This window comes from Palaemon carinicauda, chromosome 4 (genome assembly GCF_036898095.1).
Source record: "Palaemon carinicauda isolate YSFRI2023 chromosome 4, ASM3689809v2, whole genome shotgun sequence".
In the NCBI taxonomy this organism is placed as follows: domain Eukaryota; kingdom Metazoa; phylum Arthropoda; class Malacostraca; order Decapoda; family Palaemonidae; genus Palaemon; species Palaemon carinicauda.
This window is the reverse complement of record NC_090728.1, coordinates 76252255-76279468: the sequence shown is the minus strand read 5'-3', so window position 1 is coordinate 76279468 and position 27214 is coordinate 76252255. Positions and strand designations below refer to the sequence as shown.

At 39.3% G+C, this 27214-nt stretch overlaps 1 pseudogene; it reads right to left on the bottom strand.

Moving 5' to 3' along the window:
* Positions 1-12222: 12222 nt before the first annotated feature.
* On the bottom strand, positions 12223-13077 carry LOC137639118 (uncharacterized; annotated as a pseudogene).
* Between the last annotated feature and the right edge of the window lie 14137 nt (positions 13078-27214).

Sequence of the window (27214 nt, the reverse complement as noted above, 5' to 3'; positions counted from 1 at the left end):
GTAGAAATGAGAGAGGAAATCCGCACCGAGGATTGGTAATGTGATGTCAGCAACGAGAAACTTCCCATTGAATTTACTGTTTCCGAATGATAATGTGAGGTTCTCGTAACCGTAGGTGAGTATCGCAGATCCGTTGGCAGCTACCAAGCGGACGTCGGCAAATGTAGCCAGACTACGTCGTGTCTTGAAGAGTTTCCTTGGCAAAAGAGAACGACAAGCACCCGTGTCTACCAAAAATCACACGCCCGTTCCTGCATCATGTAAAAAGAAAAGATTAGAAACACGGGAGGCCACTGCCATGGGCGATGGCCTACTTACTCGTGTTTTGGCCACTGACAATCCTTGGCACATTTCTTCGCAGTTGCCCCAAATCTGAAGTGGTAGTATCAAAACTGCAGTGGATGGGAGGTAGTAAGTGGCTGTAGAAGTCGTTTGTTGGGGCGCGAGCGATTGGTGGGTGGTGGGCAGTTTTGTCGCTGCTTCGGCACGTCACGGTGTAGGCGTATATGTCCTACGGCATTCATGTCAGCTTCGGTTGACGTTGAATAGGCATCCTCTTCGTCAGGGGTGGAGGCGTTGATGGAGGTCTTGAAGTGGCTGTCCATAAGGGCGTCGGCTTTGGTCATCAAGTCCTTTATGGGTAAACTATCGACATCGGGTATGGCAGCAAGTATAGGTCCGGGTAAACGGCGTATCCAAAGGGCACGAAGTAGGTTCACCTCACGAGGAGAGCCGTCTGCGGCAGGTTGAAGGTGAGCGATACTGGTCATTTCCCTGAGGGCTAGCGAAGCCCTTTGGTCCTCCAATGGTTGTTGCGAGAGCTGAAAAAGCTTTGCTACACGGGCGGCTGGCGACGGCGAGTACTGCTGCAGGAGGTATGTTTTGAGGGCGTCATACGCTATTGGGGTGTCTCCTTGTTCACAAAGCCTGTCGGATATTTCCGGGAAGGTGTCTTCGGGTCGGGTATCGCCGCGAGAACATAATCTGCTTTGGTGGTTGAGCGAGTCACGCCCTTGATGCGAATCTGGAATTCTGCGCGCTGAAACCAAGCAAACCCCTCTCCGCTGGCGAACGGTGAAAGTTTCAATGGGGCAGCCGCAGCGCCAACTTCTGTAGAGTCCGTCATAGTACCAACGATGGAGGGGCAAGGCGGGTGGGGATGGAAGGCGGTGGGAGCGAGTCGACTTCCGGGGTCACCAATGTGACGGACCGAGAGAAAGGTTGTGACTCAAAGGCAGGTTGGAAACAACTGAGTAGTTTATTAAAGAACACTCTCCTTTATATACAAAATCTCAAAGCAACAGGAATTTTCATGTTCAAATATTGACACTGTTACAGAGGAGAAAAGCAGACATGATTTTTCAGGTTGTTTTTAGTGCGAGGGGAGAGCGAAGATACAAGTATAATATATACAAAAGGAATTATGTACGATCGTGTGACACACGGTTGGTACAGAACACTGACTTTTGAAGCGTTCTAGGACACGTATATATAATTGTAGAAATGAATTACGTGATTTCGTTATATCTAAGGAGTACGTTGATTATTGAGGTTGAGAGACATAACAGTTCCTAGAAAGAATAAAGGGTGAGTCTTTATATCCTGATTCTTTTTTATAATCCTCTCTAGTCTAGAAGCTATTATTTTCTTCCCAAGTAATGAAGGAAATCACTCAAAGGACATGCGTCTTATTTTTTTCCACAGACATTGACAACATGTCTTATTAACACTATAGAAATAACATAGTAACAACAATTAAAAAATTAATCATATCTACATAATGTATTATTTGATTGTATAAAGGAAAATTCTCTATATATGAGACTCAACTTTCTTGATCAAAGATAAAATAATATCACTTTCCCTTTCATTCTATAACTGCTGAGTCAGGGGTGAACAAGTGTCAAATTCCGCTTTCCAGTGGCAGCTGGTCCGTAAGGCCTGTTGGGCTACCTCCCTGTGTAGCCAAGCGCATGAGTGATTAATTCATAAAATTAATTTCATACATGCATACATACATACATTTACCAAGGCACTTCCCCCAATTTTGGGGGGTAGCCGACATCAACAAATGAAACAAAACAAAAAGGGGACCTCTACTCTCTACGTTCCTCCAGCCTAACAAGGGACTCAACCGAGTTCAGCTGGTACTGCTAGGGTGCCACAGCCCACCCTCCCACATTATCCACCACAGATGAAGCTTCATAATGCTGAATCCCCTACTGCTGCTACCTCCGCGGTCATCTAAGGCATCGGAGGCAGCAGCAGGGCCTACCAGAACTGCGTCACAATCGCTCGCCATTCTTTCCTATTTCTAGCACGCTCTCTTGCCTCTCTCACATCTATCCTCCTATCACCCAGAGCTTTCTTCACTCCATCCATCCACCCAAACCTTGGCCTTCCTCTTGTACTTTTCCCATCAACTCTTGCATTCATCACCTTCTTTAGCAGACAGCCATTTTCCATTCTCTCAACATGGCTAAATCACCTCAACACATTCATATCCACTCTAGCTGCTAACTCATTTCTTACACCCGTTCTCACTCTCACCACTTCGTTCCTAATCCTATCTACTCGAGATACACCAGCCATACTCCTTAGACACTTCATCTCAAACACATTCAATTTCTGTCTCTCCATAACTTTCATTCCCCACAACTCCGATCCATACATCACAGTTGGTACAATCACTTTCTCATATAGAACTCTCTTTACATTCATGCCCAACCCTCTATTTTCTACTACTCCCTTAACTGCCCCCAACACTTTGCAACCGTCATTCACTCTCTGACGTACATCTGCTTCCACTCCACCATTTGCTGCAACAACAGACCCCAAGTACTCAAACTGATCCATACAAATGAATAATATACTTTTATATTCCATGGAGTAGTTTTTTTATTTTTTTTCTGTCCTTTTCTAACACAAAATACTAGCAGATTTGACAAATTAAATACAGAGAAATACACTTTTTTTCGTGGATAATTAAGCAAATAGTACATTACGTCTGCGTTTCGTTTATACTAGTCAGTTTTAGCACCCTATGTGACAATCATTATATAACATGAAATTTTATTCATCACAGAAGAAATAAAAAAAATTACAGAAATTTTACCAGCTGACTCTTGAGGGCGTTTATCTCATTTGCAATCAAAACGTGAAGGCAACGCTATTTCAACCGTGTATTGTAGGAAACGATCGGAGTTCAAAACACTATTATGTTGATGAATCGGGATTCATCTGCGTGTCAGGATACCCATAAGCTACACACATATATCCGTACTTTCAAAGACTTTGCATTCGCCTTATGTTGCCTGATATCGGTAACTGGGAAAACCTTTCCTCTTTGAGAATGATCTTTCTTTACTGCATTTTCTTTTAATTTTATCTGAGGCTCAATTTTGTTTAAACTGCTCAAAAACATTAGTAACTGTTCTAAGCTCACCCATGTTATCTTTTATATAACTACTAAAGTTTGTTCTCATTCACATTTGTAACATTGCAACAAAAACATAGCAATGATTTTTCAATGTAAAGGTGACTAATTACTATTTTTATCTCATTAATATGTTGTATCCAGTTGATAAAACAAGGGGATTGCCAGGAGGGGCTCTTGCAATTTTTCCAGACTTCCTTTTAATGATTATCTGTCCTTTATGTTTATATACATACACACGCACACACACACACACACACACATATATATATATATATATATATATATATATATATATATATATATATATATATATATTGCTATTAGCGAGTTACGTAAATTCTCAAGCTCCCAAACTCACCTGTTTTATATTACATAAGCTGATACACAAGAGAATACATCCGAGCACCGAGAATAAAAAGCAACTCCCAAACGTTAATATATATGAACACTGAATATCTAAAGGTCTTTTTATGTTACACTCAAAACAAAACTGGGTGATTACTTTACTTTTAACAAAAACTATTCTAAAACCAACCACTTGTTTCGGTTCCAAGTCAGGGATACGAGCAAGTTACTTGATTAATTATTGGTGATCGAAATAATACACACTATTATATAATAATATATATATATATATATATATATATATATATATATATATATGTATATATATATATATATATATACATATATATATATATATATATATATATATATATATATATATATATATATATATTCTATAAAAATATAACAATTGAAAAATTAGCACCAAAAACAAATCACTCGAAATTTAAATCTGAAATAAACCTTAGACTTAAGACAAAATGACACTTCAAGATTATATAATGAAATCACTCGTTTCACTAGAAATTAATTTATAAAAATATTTAATTTTTACAAACAATGAAGAAAGTTGACACTTCCATATACGTAACTATTACTCTTATGTCCACTGGGCTCACACAAAGTTACCGAGCAGTTAAGCAAGAATAAATGCACTTCACTTTATCCAAATCACACAGGGCCAGGCACAAAAAAATTAATAAATTTTACAATATAAACGGTACTTACTAATGCAATTCACTTCCTTCAAAATAAAAATTACCAAACGTATTAACAAACACTATACATTATTCACGTTTGAGAGAAAACACTATACACATTTGAGAGGAAAACTATGGCTGAAGAGGTGCTGGTGAGAAGATTGGGGGAAGCACAGATCTTGTGGAATGTCAGGCTGGATCTCTGTCCAAAGCATGGGTAGGTCATATATATATATATTATCCTAATTCACTCTAGAAACTTCCAGTTCATTCCAGCAATGCATTCGATGCGTGTGCACATGGTCTAGGATGGTTCTCGTGACGTCAGGTTGCCAACTTGGCAGTTTGAAGTAAGATTCCATTTGTCGCTTAACGAGGCAACACTCTCGGCTAACTCCACCCACCTCTTCCCGTAACATTAAAAAAAAAGAGTAATTTTAGTCTAGAATCTTCATGTAACTTGCAACCATGTGGAAACATGATCCAGTCTCTAGCGTTTATTCCTTGTGTGTGTTATACATACATTTTAACAGGATTACATAAGACCCCATATCAAAATACGTGAAATAAAAATTTGATTCTATAGAATAACGTAAATTTACATATACGGAACTATATGAGAATACAATTAAATGAATGACGACCGTCTTATGTAATTCACATACATTTACTTAATCCTACATGAGTAGAACTCACCTTATGAGCTGGCTATACATATCTTAAATACACAAATGAAATATGTGAATAAAATAATCTATTCTTATGTGTGATCAGCTTCGTAAGATATATATATATATATATATATATATATATATATATATATATATATATATATATATATATATATATATATATATATATATATATATATATATATGTGTGTGTGTGTGTGACCCTTGGGTGGGGCATTCCACTCGTCGGTGCCCCTCTCCCCCATAGTGCCAACATCTGAAGATTCTGCTAATCTGCTGACTGCATTCCCCCTTACCTCTCTTCAGAGGTCGACTTCCCCTCATGGCTGCCAACTTCTCGGAATCGGCCCCGTCATTCCCAGTCCTTTTTTCTTCTGGCAAACTGTCTAAAATGTTTTGAATCGCACTCACTACGTCTGCTAACAAGCGATTGTCATCGAACAAATAACCACATAAATACGGGTTTACTAATCTGCGAATATGTTTACGGGCAATTGCCTTTTTATCACCTTCTGGGAGATAGGCACTCCGGGTAGCAAACGAATCGCAATCCCGAAAAATGCGAGTTGCAAAGCTAAGAACGGATTTACTTTCCCATATTTAGGGTTTGTAATTTTCTTTTAGGTCTCCCTTTCTCGCATCAGGCAATGCATACTTCTCTATTAAACGTCGTTTTATTTCAGTTTAACTTCTTAAACTTTCTTGTGGCCAACACATTACTTCCATTGCCGGAGTATCTTTCAGCAATCTAATTATTTGAATAGCTTTTTCTTTTTCCAACCAACCATATGTGGCTACTTCAGTCTCTCAAAAACACTTCAGTTAATTGAAAACCTTCTTTAGGCCTTTGATCGTCGAAAGGCCTAACCCTTGCCTGAAGTTCTGGCAACTTCGAACTACAATTTGGGTATCTTCACTCGGCTGTGCATGTGTACCTTCACTTGTGTGTGTTTGAACTTCGTTTATATACGTCGGATATGCTGTGCTTGCACGCCGTTCCTGTTCTCGTTCCACCAACAGTTTGTTTATTAACTGTTGTAAATTATCTGACTTATTTTCCAATTCTTGCGTTCTAATTTCCTGTCTATATTCTTCATCGGGAATGCTATATCCCACTGTTCCTTCATTCTCATCTTCAGCTGCAGCCGTGTCTGCCATGTTACTCCTTGTGTATCTCGGCATCTTGAACTTTTATTTCACCGGTTCACTCAGCATACACAATTAAACGTTTTTTTTTTTTTTTTTACACCTGACACCAATAGGACCCGTGCAGACGGATGAGACGTCGGCATAACATGCAGACACATAGGGTTTTGTGGAATACTCATGAATATCGAGTTCATTTACCTTGACATACAAGACATCTACATACACGAATTAGGACAGACACACACGTGTATATATATATATATATATATATATATATATATATATATATATATATATATATATATATATATATATATATATATATATATATATATATATATATATTTAAGACATCTCACCCAACCCGTAGCCCAGTCATTACCTAAACATAGATTTCGGAGCCAGGTTGTGGTGGCGGGAGGGGGACCAGCTGAGCGGTGGAGTCAATAACTCCTATACCAATAGATATATTCAAATTCAATATTAATGGATTATTTAGAAATATATAAGCTTTGCTTCTGCCCGTTGAAATACTACCGCCAGAGAGCTATGGGGTCCTTTGACTGGCCAGACAGTACTACGTTCGATCCTTCTCTTTGGTTACGGTTCTTTCTCTTTGCCTACACATACGCCGAATAGTCTGGCCTATTCTTAACAGATTCTCCTCTGTCCTCACACACCTGACAACACTGAGGTTACTAAACAATTCTTCTTCGCTCAAGGGGTTAACTACTGCACTGTATTTGTTCTGTGGCTACTTTCCTCTTAGTAAGGGTAGAAGAGACTCTTTAGCTATGGTAAGCAGCTCTTCTAGGAGAAGGACACTCCAAAATCAAACCATTGTTCTCTAGTCTTGGGTAGTGCCATAGCCTCTGTACCATGGTCTTCCACTGTCTTGGGTTAGAGTTCTCTTGCTTGAGGGTACAATCAGGCACACTATTCTATTTAATTTCTCTTCCTCTTGTTTTGTTAAAGTTTTCATAGTTTATATAGGAAATATTTATTTTAATGTTACTCTTCTTAAAATATTTTATTTTTCCTTCTTTCCTTTCCTTACTGGGCTATTTTCCCTGTTGGGGCCCCTGGGCTTATAGCATTTTGCTTTTCCAGCTAGGGTTGTAGCTTAGCAAATAATAATAATAATAATAATAATAGGCATGCCCTTGCTGTCACTTTAGTTCGTACGTGACGACTTTAGCTAACAAATTAGTGAGGAGGAGCACAGTACCCCTGAAGTTTTACAGATATCCAAATGATTTTCACAGGGTAAGATGGGTATTAAGTGAACACCAATTTTCGCATGGATACTTACCATAGACAAGACGCTGTAGCAATTATTCGATATCTGCGGGAGGCCGATTTTCGGTGGCGACGTAAATTACTCTTAAAATACTTCACATATCTAAATGAAAATTTCGGGGATTTATGGGATGGATATTTACTTTGTCCTTACCAATTTTCATGTTGATATGTGCCATAAAAAAGCCAGAACAAACGTTTATTTTGGTAGGGGTATACAGGTAGAGGTTATTTATGGTGGAATAAATAGTTCCAAAAGGAAAATTTCTGGGATTGAAGGGAAACTTAGTTTCTTTGTTCTTGTTAAATTCTATGATAATATCAACAATTGAAAAGACACAGCTATCATGTAGCCTTATGATGTTAAATGTAGCAACATTACAGTGGACTGCGTGTTAGTTAGCGACATCATCGAGGGACAATACCGATCTCATAAACAATATCCGTCCAGAGTTCAGCTAGTTGTTATTATTATTATTATTATTATTATTATTATTATTGTTACTAGCAGCTAAGCTACAGCCCTAGTTGAAAGGCAGGATGCTATAAGGCCAAGGGCTCCAACAAGGAAAAATTGCCCAGTGAGGAAAGGGAACAAGGAGTTATGTAAAATACAAGAGAAGTGATGAAAAATTACAATAAAATATTTCAAGAACAGTAACAACATTGAAATAGATATTTTATATATAAACTTATAGAAACTTGCAAAAACCAAGAGGAAGAAATATTATATAGAATAATGTGCCCGTGTGTACCCTCAAGCAAGAGAACTCTGCCCCAAGAGAGTGGAAGACCACGGTACAGAGGCTATGGTAGTACCCAAAATAGAAAACAATTGTTTGATTTTGGAGTGTCCTTCTTCTAGAAGACCTGCTTACCATAGCTAAAGAGTCTCTTCTACCCATATTAAGAGGAAATTTGTCACTGAACAATTACAGTTCAATAGTTAACCCCTTGAGTGAAGAAGAATTGTTTGTAAATCTTAGTGTTGTCAGGAGTATGACTACAGATGAGAATGTGGAAAGTATAGGCCAGACTATTCAGTGTATGTGTAGTATTACGGCTGACGAATTACGCAAACTCCCGAGCTCCAAACTCAACTGCTTATTTTTACATAAATCTGTTTTACTTGAAAAATACCCGAGTCTGAGAATATTACGCAACTCCTAGACGGCAATATATATGAACACTGGATATCCACAGGTCTCTTACGTTACACTCAAAACAAAACTGGGTGATTAGTTCTGTGAAATATTCAAAAACCCAGCTCCTACTTCGGTTCTTAGTCAGGGATTACGAGGAAAGCACTGAGAAAAAATATTGATGATTGAAATGATACACACTTTACATAAATAAATATATTCTATAAAAAGTTAACAGCAATTCAGAAAAAAATAACACCAAAAATAAGTCACTCGAAATATTAAATCTGAACTAAAAGAGACAAAAGAAAGACAATTTGAAAAATTATACAATCATTTGTTTCACTGAGAATTAATTTATAAAATATATTTAAATTTGATAATTAATGAAAAAAGTTAACACTTTAACACTAATGAACATACAATAATAAAATTTACATATATGTAACTATTAAACTTATGTCTTTTAGTTCTCACAAGGTTATAGAACGGTTAAGCAAAAATTTTTAATGCACTTCACTGTTTAACCTAAAGCTCACAGGGGCATTTACAAAATTTAATGTTAAATGTATTTACATTAACACACTACACACTACACTTGAAGATCAACACTATACACAATATACGTTGGATAAAAATCACTTATTCCCGTTTGAGAGGACACACACTTGAGAGGAGAGAGGGCAGGCGGATGTTGGCTTTTTCAAAGGGATAGGCTGGGTCTGATCTGCTGCTTATGCATTCCTATGGGGTTATGTATATTGACTTAATTATTCCAGAACCTTCCAGTTCGGCCTGCTGAAAGCGTGGTGGGCAGAGCTACAGCGGCAAGGTCCCCAACTTGTCAAGTTGAGGACGGGTACCACATACGTACCGAGGTAACTTTCTCTCAGGTAACTCTGCCCACCTTCGTCTTGTGATAATAAAATAAAAGAGTAAATCTAATTCAAGAATTTTCATGCACTTTCTAACCCTGTGGAAACATAAAAGTGACGTAACCCTTCGTGCTCATACCTCATGTGGGTCATACAGCATACCTAAACGAGTAACATAAAACTTTGTATCAAAACTACATGAAATAAAAAGTTGATTCCTAAAAGTAACGTAAATTTACATATACTGTCTTGAATGAAAATACAATAAAACAAACAACGAAAGTCTTATGTAATTTACATATATTACCTAAACCTACATGAGTGGAACTCACCTTAGGAGGTGCTATATAGGTACATCTCTTAAATACACAAATGAAATACATGAATAAAATATTTACTCTTATGCTAGACCAGTTTCATAAAAGAAGGCAAAGGAAAATAAGCCGTATACAGAGAAAAGGATCCAATGTAGTACTGTTTGACCAGTCAAAGAACTCAATAACTCACTAGCAGTAGTATATGAATTGGTGGCTGGTGTCCTGGATAACCTACTACCTATGTACTGCATTTCCCATGAATAAGGTCCCACAACGTTATATGGTATTCATCTCATCATCTTTATAATGCCATCATTTTTCCAAGGATTTCCTTGGCTAACTTGAATTCAATGCATTGTGTATTATGAGTAACACAATAACTTTGAATACATTAAAATCTTATCTTATTAATGAACATATCTATACATTCTCATTTTCAGGAATATGCACATTCTGTCTAGTTGGCTGCCATAATTAAAAAAGCATGGTGCTGTTTGGTCATTTTCGTGACAAAAATAGCTGTGTGAAAACAGTCCTCGTGATCAAGACCGGCCCCCTGTTCATTCAGGAATTGCAACTACCAACTCCAGGTTATTTTTAGTTAGAAGATGCGCACTTTTGCAGAGCTTCCTGCTTAACCTATCCAGCAAAAGCAGAAATATGAGACTAGGTCAACATACGTTTCAGCGTCACTTGAGAATCCATAGGAAAGTTAGTCTCTCTCTCTCTCTCTCTCTCTCTCTCTCTCTCTCTCTCTCTCTCTCTCTAATTTTCTGGATGCTATTTCTATACGAGAACAGTCACGAGGTTCATTTGGACAAAATAGAACACCCATAAAGTCAATTATTGGTCATTTACTTTGTCAAGTGAATGTTTAATTAGATTACAATGTAACCTTTACTTGCATTTGCATTTATTGTTACACATCAATGCAGAAACCAAACACCAAATTGTGATCTTTGGTGCAAATCTATTTTCAAGTTCTGGGAAAAAGACTGATAGAATAAGAAACACTACCCTTTAAGGAAAAACAAGAAATATTTGCCCATACACACACGACTTTTTTGTCTGGATTTTGTGGTATCTTTCTATACTTTATTAGAATCGTCATTGTTTATTCTAGTTATTATGCAATCCTTTAAGCCGAATTTCTTTTCTTTGTCTAACACTATATCTTAATTTGTTCAGCAGATATTAGTATACCTATCTCAAAATAAATCACAAATGAAAAGTTTTAAAGGTCGCTTATGAATGGTAGAGGCAAAATTCAGAGACCATGCCCTAGCATAGGGACTGACCATATTTAAATATGGTCATCGCCAAGGCCCCTCTCCACCGCAATGCCTGCTGATGACTCAGTAAGTAGACCTATAGGCTAGCTCAAACTGCCCCCATCCCATCCTTAGCTCACAAGGATATTGAGGTTGTAGACCCTACAGAAACTAACAAGTTTGAGCGGGACTCGAGTTCGTCTGGTGATCACCAGCCAGAATGTTACCGATAGGCCACAACATACAGGGGACTCAGTTATATTGAAGGGAATAGGAGGTGAGGAGGTCACCCTTATTTGCCGCTTGAAACTGTCATGTGAATTAGTGACAGGTAATTTTGACTTTCAGGCAAAGGATTTATTGGCTGTCGGACGAGCAGACATCCTGCTGGATAATAAGGTTGGTGGAGCGTCATTCATGCCTTGTCCCATTGTAACAGAGAAACCATTGAAGTATAGTCTTATGCCTGGACTCGAGAAGGATTACCCGTATTTGTTTCCTAGTTGTTTGACGACTAGGAGTATGAAGAAGATAGTGGCTGCTCAGGGCTGGATTTAGGCATGTGGTGGCCCTGGGCAATCTATATGTGGAGGCCCACCCTGCTTGAGGCGGGTGGCAAGTGAAGCAAGCCTCACCGGGGGGCGCTGTAAGCTCCACCGGAAAATCATCATTGCCGATCCTGCCAGTAATGAATTTTGGTCATCTTAATCTCGTGTGCAAAATGACCTCTCCTGACTCTGTACACTCGAGTATAAAAAGATTATGAAAAGCAATTTCAAATAAATTCCACATGTTTTATTACTATAAATCTAAATATGTTAGTTTGCCTTCACTCATCAGGACTCTTGACTGTACAAACTGACCATTTTTCGAAAGGTGATTAGGAAGCATGACCCATACTCAGTGCAGCCAATCTTAAAAAAAATCCAAACCAAAGTTTCTTCGTAGAATAGAAAAACTATAGCGGTATCTGTATTTACAGGGCAGACACTTTATGAGACTTGGCCCTTGCAAATTTGGTGATCAATATGTCAAAGTCATTGTCTCTGAGGATGTCATACTCAATGCTCATCAAAGCCATGTGACTGAGTCGATCATGATGCATTGTAGTACGAAGTCTGTTTTTGATATACCATATTTTGCTGAATGAACATTCTCCAGAGCAATTTGTGACCATAAACACCAAGTACATCCGTAGCATTATCTCAGCTTTAGGAAAAGTATCTGCAACTTTCTTGTCTAGCAGCAATTTGTAAAGGAAATGTTCCTTCCCAAAGCTATCAGTCTTAACATAATCATCCAGAATCTGGGTGAAAAAAGCTGCAAACTGAACAAGTTCAACACCAAGTGATTGATCTAGATCATCTTTATATTCACAAACTAATTTTACTGCAGCTGCTTCTATTTCAGTACAGGTCATTGATTCCAGTCCAGATAAGAAACCGAAAATGGAACAGGTGTTCTCGTAGGCCTTCAAACGTTGATTAAGGGATAAGGGAACTAAAAAACTGATAAATTACTGGAAGAAAATTATCAACACGAAACTTTTCAGAGTGAGAAAGAGTTACTTCCTCAGATTGTCCATATTCCAACGGATTCAGGCGCACATTGCGGTGACGAATGCGTGGTGGAGAATATTCATCGGTTCCAGATAAGTCCTGTCCCTTCTTCTCATAAACATGAAAGCACTCTCGCTTTTCACGTACAAAACATTCCAAGGACTTCAACACTGCTACTGCTATGTTCAGTTCAAGTTTTGGGTCTTGCAATGTATTACTTGCAGCATCAACTCGGCCAAGAATGTCATGCCAAAAAACAACATAAATGGCAGTCTCTAATTTGAGCATCTTGTCATAGAATCCATTGGCCTCATACTGTGCTTTGGCTAGCTCATTTTCATCACTTGCTATTTTGGCAAGAGCTTCACAGATTGGGTGATATCCTTGAATAAGCACTTTCACGGCATCTGTTCGACAGGATCATCATGTTGAAGAAACCCTCTTTGGCACCGATACTGAACAAGATTCAACAGTTTTAGTAGGTCTGTAAGGATTGCATACTGATGTGTAGAAGCAGTGAAAAACACATAAACTGTCTCAAGAAAACTGAAAAATGTGAGAGCTTCCTGACAACATTCAGCTGCAGCTTTTCCAACCAGGTTCAGTGAATGACCAAAACATGGTATCCAAACTGCATGATGATTTTCAGCTGCCACTTTGGTTTGCAGGCCATTATATCTCCCACTCATAGTGGAGGTGTTATCATATGACTGACCACGACAATTTTGAATGTCAATGTCATTATCTTCAAGAAACTTTTTTAATCCTTCAAACATTTCTTGAGCCTTGTGTCCTTGGTTTGGCAAAAACTTCACAAATCTCTCTATAGGGGTGTCATGCTCCATGTATCTGGAAATCAGATTTAGTTGATCAGCCAACAATGCATTCAAAAATAGATAGGAGGTAATTTTAGGGGTAACTGTAAACATAGCCTAAATTTCTAATAATATCACGTTCTTTTCTTTGGTTTTACTGTAGTTTTCCGTGATGAAAAAAGATAAATCATAAATATCCACAATTTTGTTGTATTGCTGACATAAAAACTTTGATTCCTTATATATTTACTGAAATTAAATATTATTTAAGCCTGGGTCCTTTTTTTAAGGCCCCTTAAAATGTGGAGGACCCCTAAAATGTGGACGGCCCTGGGCAGGTGCCCTCTTTGCCCCCCCCCCCTTAAATCCAGCCCTGTGGCTGCTGAAGAAGAAAAAGAAATCAAAGGAGCAATGAATTTACAGGATTTGTTTTCCGAAGAAGATTCCCTTGATGCTACGCAAGAAGAGAACTCCCGAGTAGGCCCGAATGAAAAGGAAAGACAGATGAGCGGACAAGAGGAAAAAGAAGAAATCGACTCGAAAGAAATAGAAAATTCAACGTTAGAAGTAGGACAGTTGAGTGGGAAAAGGCTGATAGGATTGCAACAGAAGGATGCAACATTAACAGAGTTATTGTACCGTGTGGTGGACGAGAAGGAGGCACAGCAGGCTTTGACCTGTTATTATCTTAAGGATGGGTTGCTTATAAAGAAGCAGAGACCCGCCGATATCCCTGTAAATACCGAATGCGGCATACCCGTCAGATATTGATTCCCGAACCGCTGACAAGACAGGTGATTGCCATACCACATGAGTTGGAAATTCTGGAATTCGCCAAATTTGATGTATAAGGACCCAAGGTTGGGTTAGAGTCAGAGACAAACAAGCATAGAGATGGAGTTAGAACTGCAGCCAGAAGATAGCCTCCTTCCCGTCTCCCTCTGTCATTCACACTTGTAACCCAGATTATTGTCGGAAGTGTTCAGTGCGTTCTAGTGTGTCCTCTCCTCAGTGACTCTCCGCCCCAGAAGCAAATTGTGTGTCACGCAAAGGTGATCTTTTAATTTATTGTATTAGTGTGAATGTTGGCATTGTGTAACGTTTTGTAAATGGCCCTGTAGGCAGGATAGGTTTGTAAAGTGATCTAGTTAACTATTATTCATTAATAGTCAGACTTCAACACTGTATTATTTCAGAATTATTTCAAGCATTTGTATTATTTTCATTGCATTATTTCTTTTCTTAGGTTGTGGTTTATTTCGGTATAATAGTTCAAGTCAAGTTATTATGATTTTCAGATCGTAACATTTTTGTCTTATTCTATGTTTTGTTCAGACTAAAATTTTTCCATTGATTTGATTTTGTTATGTAAAATCTTTTCAAAGTGTTGTAAAATATATAGAATATACTTGTTTTTGTAAAGAGGGTATTATTCCAATCATCACTATTTAAGACCAGTTTCCGCTCGATTCCCGTTAGGAACCACAGTGAGAGTCAAATAAGTGTTAATAATATTTGAGTAATTACCCAGTTTGGATTTGAGTGTGCTTAAGAGACCTTTGGATAGTCAGTGTTTTATATATTGCTGCCTGGGAGTTAATTGACGTTCTCAGAATTCGTGTATTAATGTTTTAAAGTGCAACATTTTTAAGGTAAAAGCAAACAAGGTAATTTGGAAAATCGAGAGATTATTTAACTTGCCAGTCGTAGTATATCTAATGTTATACGAGCCATAGTAAAGTATATTTTTTTTCAATGCCAAGACTTCGGGTGCTCAGACCGGCATCGATACAGTATGATAATAATACTATATATATATATATATATATATATATATATATATATATATATATATATATATATATATATATATATATATATATATATATATAGGATCTTGTCAAGATTAGCGAACCCAACATTTCCATGTCAAGATCAAGGAACCCAATTTTCCACATGTAATGAATATCGAACCCAATTTTCCACATGTAAAGAATAGCAACTCAATTAACCTCATGTCAAGAATAACGAATCCGGTGATGGTTGGGTTCGCTAATCTTGACATGAAATGTGCTGGACTATGAAGGAAATATAGAGATCGTAAATGAGGAAAAAACATGTTGGAAATATAAACGATTACTATATCGATGGAAAAAAAATATACTGAATGTGGATGCCTGTCTGCGGGTCGACGAAGTACAAAGAGTGGTTCACGGTTCTCTGCTGGTAGTTTTGATTATTAGCTATATTTCTATATTTCCATTCATCGCTGTGAATAGTTGATCCATGTCTCACTACTTGTTCTATTATTGGCAGAAGTGTCTCCTGGTCCTTGTGTTCCACTATTTCCATATATCCCATTGCTGGAGATGTACTAATAACAACCAAGACAAAAACCCAGACTTGACGCGCAGGGGATCGTCCTCGATGGTGTTTAGGTTTATGTGAAAAGCACTATTCATTAACTTGAACTATTATCCCAGGCCCACCAAGTTTTATAGCATTAATCTCACATGTAAAGAATAACGAACCCAATTTTGCACATGTAAAGAATAGCGAACCCAATCAACCTCATGTCAAGAATAACGAACCCGGTGATGGTTGGGTTCGCTAATCTTGACAAGATCCTATATGTATATATATATATATATATATATATATATATATATATATATATATATATATATATATATATATATATATATATATATATATATATATATATTATAATGTCTGGATCGCGGATCCGAGCACCCATAAAATATATTATACGATTATGACTCCCGAAGACTGGGTATTAACAAAATATACTATACTACGGCTCGTGACTGGGAACCAAATATATAATATGATGTATACTACGACTGGCAAGTTAAATAACTTCTCAAATCCCAGATTGTCTCGTTTGCTTTTACATTAAAAGTGTTACACTTTAAAAACATTAATAGCCTACACGAATTCTGAGATCGTTAAATAACTCCCAGACAGCAATATATAAAACACTGAATATCCAAAGGTCTCTTAAGCACACTCAGAACTAAACTGGGTAATTACCTTTAAGGATTAATAATACATATTTAAGTCTCACTGTGGTTCTTAACAGGAATCAGTGAAAATCTTGTCTCAAATAGTGATGATTGGAATAATACACTCGTTACAAGAATAAAATATATTCTATATAAATTACAACACTTTGAAAGAATTTACACAATAATAAATTAATTCACTGGAAAAAAATTAAATCTGAACAAAACGTAGAATAGGACAAAAATGTTACGATCTGAAATCATATAACTTGACTTGAAGTATGATATCTGAATTAACCTAAGGCAAAGAAATAATGCAATGAAAATAATACAAAAGCTTGAAATAACTCTGCAAAAAAACAATGTTTAAGTTTAACTCTAAATGAATGATAATTAACTAGATCACATTAAAACCCTACAGGGCTATTTACAAAAACCGTTATGCAATGCCGCACTCACCATAATACAATGATTGCAACAAAATCACCTTTTAGACTTGCGTGACACATGATTCGCTTTGGGGCACAGATTCACATAGGACAGGACACACTAGAACGAACTAAACACATTCGAAGTATAACACTGAGGTACTTATGGGAGAGAGATGGAAGGCTGTCTTCTAACTCGATCTCTATGGCTGTTTGGCTTTGTCTCTGACCCAGCCTCGGGTCATTATATAACAAATTTTGACTAAGTGCTGAAGCTTCGATATTATTTGAGAAGCGTAACCTCTGCCAACGGGCGTCAGTTTCCAACTAGTTAAAAATGCCAAGAGGTGAAAAATTGGGTTTCTGTAACTCTCAGATCACGTCAACGCACCTGCCAGACGACTCTCCCAGCTAGCTCCGTCAACATATTGTCCCCGAAATAAAAAGAAAAAATAAGGTAACATCGTCTCGCCGAAATTGGGAAGCTTTGAAACCCCGTGTTAAAAGAACATCCCAAAGCACATGTCACTGAACAGCTCTCTCAAATGTGATGTAATACATCATAAAGCCTAAAAGAACATTACCAAAGCCCCTGTTCTTATCTCACATGAATCCTACAAAACTTTCAAATAAACAAAGTAAGACATCATAATAAACATATGTGAAAATAAAAGTTAATTATTTACAAAAAATATCTGAATTATGTGTGTGATACTGCCACATACATTCATGCGATAAATAGAATGGAGGGTGACAAGTTAAACTAGTAGGTTCTTTAAAATCTTATATAATAAAGATAAACGGACATAAATGAGACAGCAGCGGGAAGCAGGTCCAAGCTTGTCAATACAGTGACCACTGAACAACGACTGACTACTATATGCACATGGCGGAAAGAAAAGCAGTGTTGACACATATAATTACATTGTTGCCACGATGCATAATGAAAAAGTGGTCTTACAGTATGTGTAATGGGAAAAGATAAATGGAAATAAATATCATTCTTCTACAAAATAATAACAAAGCAAATGTACATTAATGTTCATAAACTGTACGTAATGTAAATAATATACAGCATAACAATAGATATCTATACACCTCCCTCCCCCTTTACGCTCGTAGCAGTGTCTTGAGCGGAACGGTAATTTCTCTGAGCTAGTCGAGGTGAATGACAAGGGACATTGGAGGGTTCGGATGATGGCTCTCTTTCCTGGCCAGAACAAGGGGACACAGGGTCTTGGGGAGAGGTGTCATCACTTATATTAGCCACTGGGCGTAAATGTCGTCGGTTTCGAAACCATACACGACCACTTGGAAGGCGTACTTCATACTTTCTGGACATTCCGTGGCCCATCACGATATCAATCTTGTCCCATCGAAGTGTCGTTGCGTCCTGTATCCTGACTCGCTGGCCGATGGTGAGCTTGGGTAGATGGCGGGCATGTGAGTTGTAAAGGCTCACGGCTTGGTCTGTTTGGGCAGCAGTGCGGTGGTCATAATCTTCAGTCTTAGTTTGCCACTCCTCTTTGAATGATCTGGGGTGGGCTGGAACACAAGTGCGGAGAGGATGGCCATAGAGAATCTGTGCAGGGGAGCGTCCAGCAGGGTTCAGTGTATTCCGAAGCTCCATCAGTCCTCTATCAAAGGCTTCTGCGTTTCCATTAGACTGAGGGTAATGTGGAGATGTGATGATGTGATGAACTCCCCAGCGGTCATCAAATTGCTTAAAGTCGTGGCTAGAAAATATAGAGGTCCTCCATCAATTCGTAAGCGGAGTGGAACACCAACCTCGCGGAAGAAAACACAGAACATTCTTGTAACTCTGGCTGTAGTTGCATCATGTCCACAGGGAACAACCACAGGCCAGCCTGAAAGTCTATCAGCAATAACAAGGAAGATTTTCCTGCTACATGGAAGAAGTCAGCCGACACACTTTCAAAGGGCCGGGATGGGTGGTCGTCACACATGTAAGGTTCCTGTTGCTGACTAGGGAGAAGCTGTTGGCAGGGCTCACAGCTTTCTACTTTACTCTTAATAACTGCATTGATGCCTGGCCAGAATACTGTCTGCATTGCACGACGTCGAGTAACTTCAGTCCCTCAGTGGCTGTCGTGGAGTCGATCCAAGGTGCGTTGACGGAGGGCTGCAGGGATGACGATCCGCGGTCCATACAATACCAACTCTCCATCTGCGTAAAGGTTGTCCCGCAGATTCTAATATGGGAGGGCGGAAGCGTGGAGATCATAGCGGTTGGTGGGAAAGCCGTTGGATACGTAGTGAACTGTAATCTTGACCCTGAGATGCGGCCATGCGGATTTCTTGTAGAGACTTATCCTCTTCGATGATGGGTCCTGTTGCCTGGTCATCAGTAGAGGTGGCGATGCTGGTAACGATACACCTGACATGTGCATTCGAAGTTAGTGCATTCTTCTTCATCTTCAGGTGTGGGGCGACTGGTTGGGGAGCGAGATAGGGCGTCTGGTATGCAAAGTTGTTTCCCTGCGCGCCATACTGCAGTGAAGATGTAGGGGGCCACTTTTATCTTGAGACGTTGAAGGCGTGGATTCTCAATAGCATCCAGAGTGTAGTGATTGAGAATCGATATCAAGGGACGATGATCAGTCATTAAGGTGAAATGCTGAAGTCCGGACAAGTATAGGCGGCACTTAGCTATAGCCCAAGTGATTGCAAGTAGCTCCAGCTCTATGGTGGCGTAACAAGTCTCAGTATCCGTAAGGAAACGGGAGCCACACTGGACGAGATGCATCTGACCTTGGCCGTTATCTTGAAGTAGGGCATAGTCGAGACCATATAGGCGTGAGGCATCTGTTTGTAGAACTACAGGCGAGGCAGGATTGAAGGGTGCTAGGACAGGAGGTGATGTCAGAGCTGTCTTGACTTTCTTAAATGCTCGCTCATGGTTGGGCGTCCAGACGAATGAGCGTTTGGGGATCATAAGTGGGCGTAGGGCTGCTGTGCTGGAGTGAAGTCGGCAAGTTGATTGACAAGACCCATAAACGACCTGACATCTGTGGCATTAGACAGTGTAGGAAAGTCCCGTATAGCTGATACCTTGTCAGGGTCTGCTGCAATACCATCTGATGATAAGACATAACCGCAAAAGTTAACTTAAGGGGCGGCTACAGTGAACTTGTCCTTGTTGAGGGTGATGCCATATTGACGGCATCTGGTCAGTATCTGGTGCACGTGTTGTAGGTGGGAAGGGAAATCCTCGTCGGAAAGGAGGATATCATCTACAACCTTCACACAGTTGGGAACACGTTGTAGTGCCATATCTCCACGGAGGCAGTATGCATCACCTGTTGCTGAAAATCCCATTCGGTCGCGACAGTGCTGGAATCTTCCGTACGGAGTTATAAATGTAGTCAGGTGGCGGTCCTCTTCTGCCAACTCAATTTGCCAATAGCCATGCAGGGCATCCGCTGTGGTGAAGTACTTCGCAGTAGGAGAGATGTTACGGACAGCATCATGGGGCATTGGTGATGGGTGTGTAGGGCGGGCTACCTGAGAATTTAGAAGGGTATGATCCACAGTGATGCGCACACCTTTGTCCTTGGGTACCAAGACCATGGGATGGCACCATTCGGAGGGTTTGTCGCCTGCTGGTCTGATGATTCCTTGTTGCACCAAGGAGTCAAGTTCTTCTTTCACTTGATCTCTTAGAGCAAACGGAATGGGCCTGGACGTATGGACAGCGAAGGGTGTAGCGCCAGGTTTTAGGTGAATCCTCATTGGAAGGCCTGCCATTTTCTTTAGTGGCTGGGTTTGTAAATCCTTCTTGGATATGAGGATGTTGCTGAAGTGCCGAAGAAAAGAGTCCTTAATGGCTGCGGGTGACGTCATGGCGGAGGCAGGAAACTGAGCGCCTGTTGACATGTGTTACCTTGAGGATAGCCTTTGGGAAGTCCGGTGACACTATGGCAAGGACTCAGCAATGTTCACGAGAGAAGAGGGGAGTCTGGATATCCTCATGAACATGTATGGTTGCTGAGTAAGACTTGTTGCCCAGAAGTATTCAACAGCCGGTGTCATGGGGATCCATCTGCTGTCACGACATCTGTCATAGGTGGAGGTTCAAGGCTTGTCCGAGGTATGCAGAGTGCATCGAAATGTATGGTGCCAATCACTGTGATGTCTGCACCTGTATCGGGGATTAGCTGGATATGTGATGATATATCGCCAAATGACAGAGAGACAGTGACTGGTGTGGGGGACTCACTACCCGAGTTATCACCCATGAAATGGCAGCTGGTGTTTGACTTAGTAGTAGGAGGTAAAGCTGTATATCCAGTCTGACTTTTCTTGGTAGACATACACATCTTCTCAAAATGTCCCTGTTTCTTGCAGCTATTGCACTGAGCTTCCTTAGCAGGGCATTTCTGAGTGTGGGGCCAATGACCTGTTCGTCCACAGTTATTGCATGATGCACCAGTGGCTGGGCATTGTCCGGAATCGTGTTTGCGAGAGCAATATTGATAAGGGTCACTGTTATGAGACTGGTGAGAGCGGTGATCAGGAGATCGATGAGAAGTCCTCTTCTGTAGACGCTGGTTCTTCTTGTATGTAGATACTGCGTTGACTTGGCTAGGGGAAGATGTAATGGCTGATGCAGTTGCACGTGTAGATTATTAGGAGCGGCAACATGTTACAAACTCTACGAGGGTAGATGAGGGTTGGAGGGGGATAAGGCGTTGTATTAACTCTTCGTCTCTCACACCCATCAAAATTACCATCTGCAATTGCCGTTCAGGGCAAGAGGTGGGGTTGCCAGTGCACAAGTCCACTTCATCAGCGAGATCCTTGAGGCGTGCATAGTAGTCTGCAAATGATTCTCCGACAGCCTGTTTACAGGACAACAATTCCCTGTGTCGTAAGGCTTCATTTTTAAGGCTGCGAAAGTGCTTCTGCAGTGTATCCAACACATCTGTAAGGGAAAGTAATGTGTTGGGAGGGATGCCCAGTGTATGCGTAAGCTGGCGCTGGACGTCTTGGGAGATGCAGGTTCTCAGGTGAATCAGCTGGGAAGTTTGATGTAATCTATCAAGTCCAACTAATGCTGCAAAATCCTCAAAACAAAGTCTCCATTGGCGAAACGCTTGATACGTTGCATCTTGTTGCAAGAGAGGTGGGGAATGGACCGTAGGCATGCTAGAAGTTGTAGGTGTATGCAATGAGAAGCCAGGGGTTGGGGGAACAGGTGTAACAGGAGGTGAAATTATGGAGTTAGATTTCTGGGGTTGCGATGCCGCAATCTGTCCTGGTAGCAAGGAGAAAAGGGACATGAACCGCTGGTTGTCTTCCTGTCTTGATTGCTCCATCTGTAGTCTGAAGGTCTGCTCCTCTTGTCGTCGCCGGTCTTGTTCTTGCTTGCTGGAAGTCTGTAGAAAATAGATGAGATGAAGTATATCATTATTGTGGTCTCCTGAACTATTGGGAGTCAGGGGAGGAGGGAGAGTGGTGCTGGTATCTTCATCAGCAGTGGGGAGATGCAAAGGTACTTCGTCTGTCGTCAGACCCTGCGTTTGATCCTCTGCCTGATCCTCTGCCTGATCCTCTGTCTGATCCTCTGTCTGATCCATTAAATCAATTAGCTGTTCCTCTTGCTGAGCCATATTGAGTTTGGTCGTAAGAGAGCTTGAAATCTGTGGAGAGCAAGAAAAATATCCAAATCGCTGTATGTTAGCCAAAGAAAGCACTTTGGATAGTTAAAAATTACAATGTTTGTCAGTGAGCTTTTGAATTAAGCGGCAGTTGAGCGAGATGAGCGAGTGTGTGTTGCGATCAGAGGGGAGGCGGGTGAGGTGAGCGTGCCTCTGGGCGAGAGCGTCGGGCCTCAGTCACCATCGATGCATGAAGGAAGGAGGACGGGTGGTGGGGATGCTGAGAAAAATGGCACCACAGTTCAAGTGTCCTAAAAAAAATGTTGGCAAGGACACTAACATAATACAACACAGCACTGTAATACACTGACACTTTAACCCTGCACTGCACAAACACTGTATCGTTCTTAACAGACACTGTAGTTAAAATCTTGAGTCACTGTAAGGGATCCAATGTGCGAGACGAGAAGTAAACAGCAATGGCTGTCGTCGTCTTGGAATCCATAACGTCCGGTTACCCACTTCGCCATGTGTGTGATATTGCCACATACATCCATGTGATAAATAGAATGGAGGGTGACAAGTTAAACTAGTAGGTTCTTTAAAATCTTACATAATGAAGATAAACGGACATAAATGCGATAGCAGCGGGAAGCAGGTCCATGCTTGTCAATACAGTGACCACTGAACAACGACTGACTACTATATGCACATGGCGGAAAGAAAAGCAGTGTTGACACATATAATTACATTGTTGCCACGATGCATAATGAAAAAGTGGTCTTACAGTATGTGTAATGGGAAAAGATAAATGGAAATAAATATCATTCTTCTACAAAATAATAATAAAGCAAATGTACATTAATGTTCATAAACTGTGCGTAATGTAAATAATATACAGCATAACAGTAGATATCTATACAAATTACATATCTTAACATGTATAAAGAATATAAAGAAATTTATGACGAAAGTCTTATGTAATTTACATGAAATACTTAAAGTATATCTACATGGGAGGGGCTCATTTTATGGGCTGGGTATCATCTTTTCAATGCACAAATGAAGACAATATGAATAATTATAAATAAAATTATCAATAAACTATGATATTTACTCTACATTAGACCAGCTTCGTAATATAGCTCCCCCTAAAAAAGATTATCAATGTCGGGTCTTAATCCATTGATTCGGCCTGGGATTAATAATCTCTAGCCACGTTATCTTTACCTGATATATGTTTTATATCAATACAATACGGTAGCAAACATAATGACCACCTAGTTAACCTTTGATTATTATTTTTCATCTTATTCACAAAAGTTAAAGGCTAGTGATCGAAATATACTATAACCTCCTAATTTTGTGGTCGACTTCCGTAAATTAAAAACCTGTTCATTGCTGCAATCATCGCCACCAGTTCCGTCTCAACTGTCAAGTTGACTCTGCTTTTTCTTCAGCTTCGATGACATAAGGCACACAGGGTGAAGAATTCCTTCCTTGTCTTCTTGCAGTAAGACACCTCTAATCCCGTTATCCGACACATCCACTTTGATAAGGAATTCCTCGGTGAAATCTGGTACTTGAATTCTCTGTTTCGAGGTTAATATGGTCTTCCTTTGATTTTTCCTTTCTCCTGATATCTCAATAAAGTAGGTCTGGTCACTGCTCTCCTCCAAAATCCGGAATGATTCTTGTAGTTCGTTGGCGATAGGGAATCTTCTTTCCGATGCGTAGACCAACACCTGCCATCCTGCCACAACCTGTCTGTTCGTACTTTTCAGGCCAAACCTTTTCTTCGCTGATCCTTGCCTCATTTTCACGTGTTCTGAGTAAAATTTCCTCAACTTTCCATTTCCTTTCCTCAAATCCTTGACCTTTCCTTCATCCGTTTCCTCTCGATCCTTCCTTTTTCTAGCCAACATTTTCCCTGGTCCTTTGCTGAAGGGTCCTGCAATCTGTCTGCCCGTATTCTTCCTACCAAACCTTTCCTTCGTTCGTCCTTGACTCGTCATCTTCCTGCTTTCTAGGGAAAATTTCCTTATCTCGCCGACCTTTTTCCCAAAATTCCTGACATATTTTCCTTCCGTTTTCTCTCAATCCTTCAGATTTTCTGCAATCATTCTCTTCGGTCCTTTCCTGAAAAGTTCTCCTCGTACTTCTATCGGGCATAAGGGAACTTCCTTGATGCACTCGTTGGACTTTTCAACCATTTGACATAAGTAACATGCACGACAAAACTGACTCACATCCTTGTGCATGCCAGGCCAGAAAAAGAGTTTCATTATCTTCTCTGTCGTCTTCCTTATCCCAATATGTCCTGTCTCGTGCACTATTACGATCACATGTCTTCTCAACGGTACGGGAATTAATATCTGCCGATATATCCCCCATTAGGCATTCCCAGGGATATCAGTGGGTCTATGCTTCCTCATAAGCAACCTATTCTTAAGGTAATAACACGTCGGAGACTGCTGTGCCTCCGTCTCCTCCACCACACGGTACAATAACTCGGTTAACGTTGCATCCTTCCGGTGCAATCTTATCAGCCTTTACCTACTCACCTGCCCTACTTCTAATATTGAATTTTCTATTTTTTCCAAGTTTGTTTTTTCATTGCCTGCTCGTCTGTCGCTCCTTTTTGGCTTATTTGAATATGAAAAACACGTCTATATGTGCAAAAATTTATCATTAATCGAATGCCAAGTAACAAAGTACCAATTAGCTACGATGGTGAAGATGGGTTGATTTCAATTCTAAGTACAAAACTCCTAAATTCGATAGGTATAAGTACAGAAGAATTGTCATTGATTTTTATCTTTCTTCGTGTCCAAGTGGTAGTCACTGTCTATACAAGCTTGCCGGACCAGGGTTCAATTCCCGGCCGGTCGCAATCTCTTGTCTTGTGTGATTTCGCCTGGGGCTCTGATCCCGAGGTCATTAAGAGAATCCAGACATTGATGTAACAAGAAATATATGGCTTATTTAAATATGAAAAACACGTCTAAATGTGCAAAAATTTATCATTAATCGAATGCCAAGTAACAAACAACCAATTAACTCCGATGGTGGAGATGGGTTGATTTCAATTCTAAGTACAAAACACCTAAATTCGATAGGTATAAGTACAGAAGAACTGTCATTGACATTTATCTTTCTTCGTGGCCAAGTGGTAGTCATTGTCTATATAAGCTTGCCGACCAGGGTTCGATTCCCGGCCGGTCACAAGCTCTTGTCTTTGTGTGATTTCGCCTGGGGCTCTAATCCTGAGGTCGTTAAGAGAATCCAGACATTAATGTATCAAGAAATATATGGCTTATTTGATATATATATATATATATATATATATATATGTGTGTGTGTGTGTATATATATACATATATATATATATATATATATATATATATATATATATATATATATATATATATATATATATATATATATATATGAGGTCAAGCGATCATAGAATGGAGAGAAGTAAAATTTGTCTAGATCTAAGGACAGGAAGAGAAAATTAGTTTTAAGAAAGAAAATAAACACTCCTGTAATAAGATAAAAATCTGTTGAGTTTATTTTAGGAATACAAAATAAATACTTCCAACTACGTTATGACACGGAAGCAATTAAGAAGAAATGAACTGTAATTAAAGAAAAAAAAATTGTATTGTAATCAGCACAAGATATAAGTGAAAAAGTTCCCAAATAAGATCGAGGAAAACTATCTGAAAAGACCAAAAACATAATAAAGAAAAGATTGGAAATGGGGGGAAATATAATTAGCCGAACTATCGAAAACAATGAACAAACGTAAAACCCAAGACATTCGTTAACGCAATCAGACCAAAACTGAGGAAACACTAAAGAAAGGAAGAAGCTTCAAATTAATGAAAAGAAGACTTGGAACAAGGAGCCCACAGATATTTGTTTTAAAGGATGAACATGGAAATATTATCAGCAAAACAGTTAGAGTAATAAAAATTGCAGAGTATTTCTGTGCAATGTTATACAATAGGAATACTGTTTAAGAAATAACTTTGCTAATCAGAAACAATGAAACATATAAGTTGGTACCAAAAGTAACAGTAGGAGAACTAAAGAAAGCATTAAAAGCCATGAAAAGAGACAATGCAGCAGGAAAAGATGGCCTAACGATTGATTTAATTAAATATGAAGGAACTTCATAGCAGTAAAACTCGCTGAACTTTACACAAAATGTTTGCAAGAATGCTCTATAACTTCAACTTTGAAAATTTTTATCATTATACTAATTCATAAAAAGGGAGACACAAAAGACCTGAAAAATTACCGTCTAATAAGTTTACTCTCAGCATTATGTAAGATATTTATAAAGATTATATTAGCCTGAATAGAAAAACAGCTAAAATTTAATCGCCCAACAGAGGAGGTAGGCCTTTAAACATATGTTTGTAATTAACTACCTAATAGAAAAATCATCATAGTACGACAAAACACTATGTACGGCATTTATAGGCTACGAGAAAGCTTTTGATTTGGTCAAAGTTTGAGCAGTA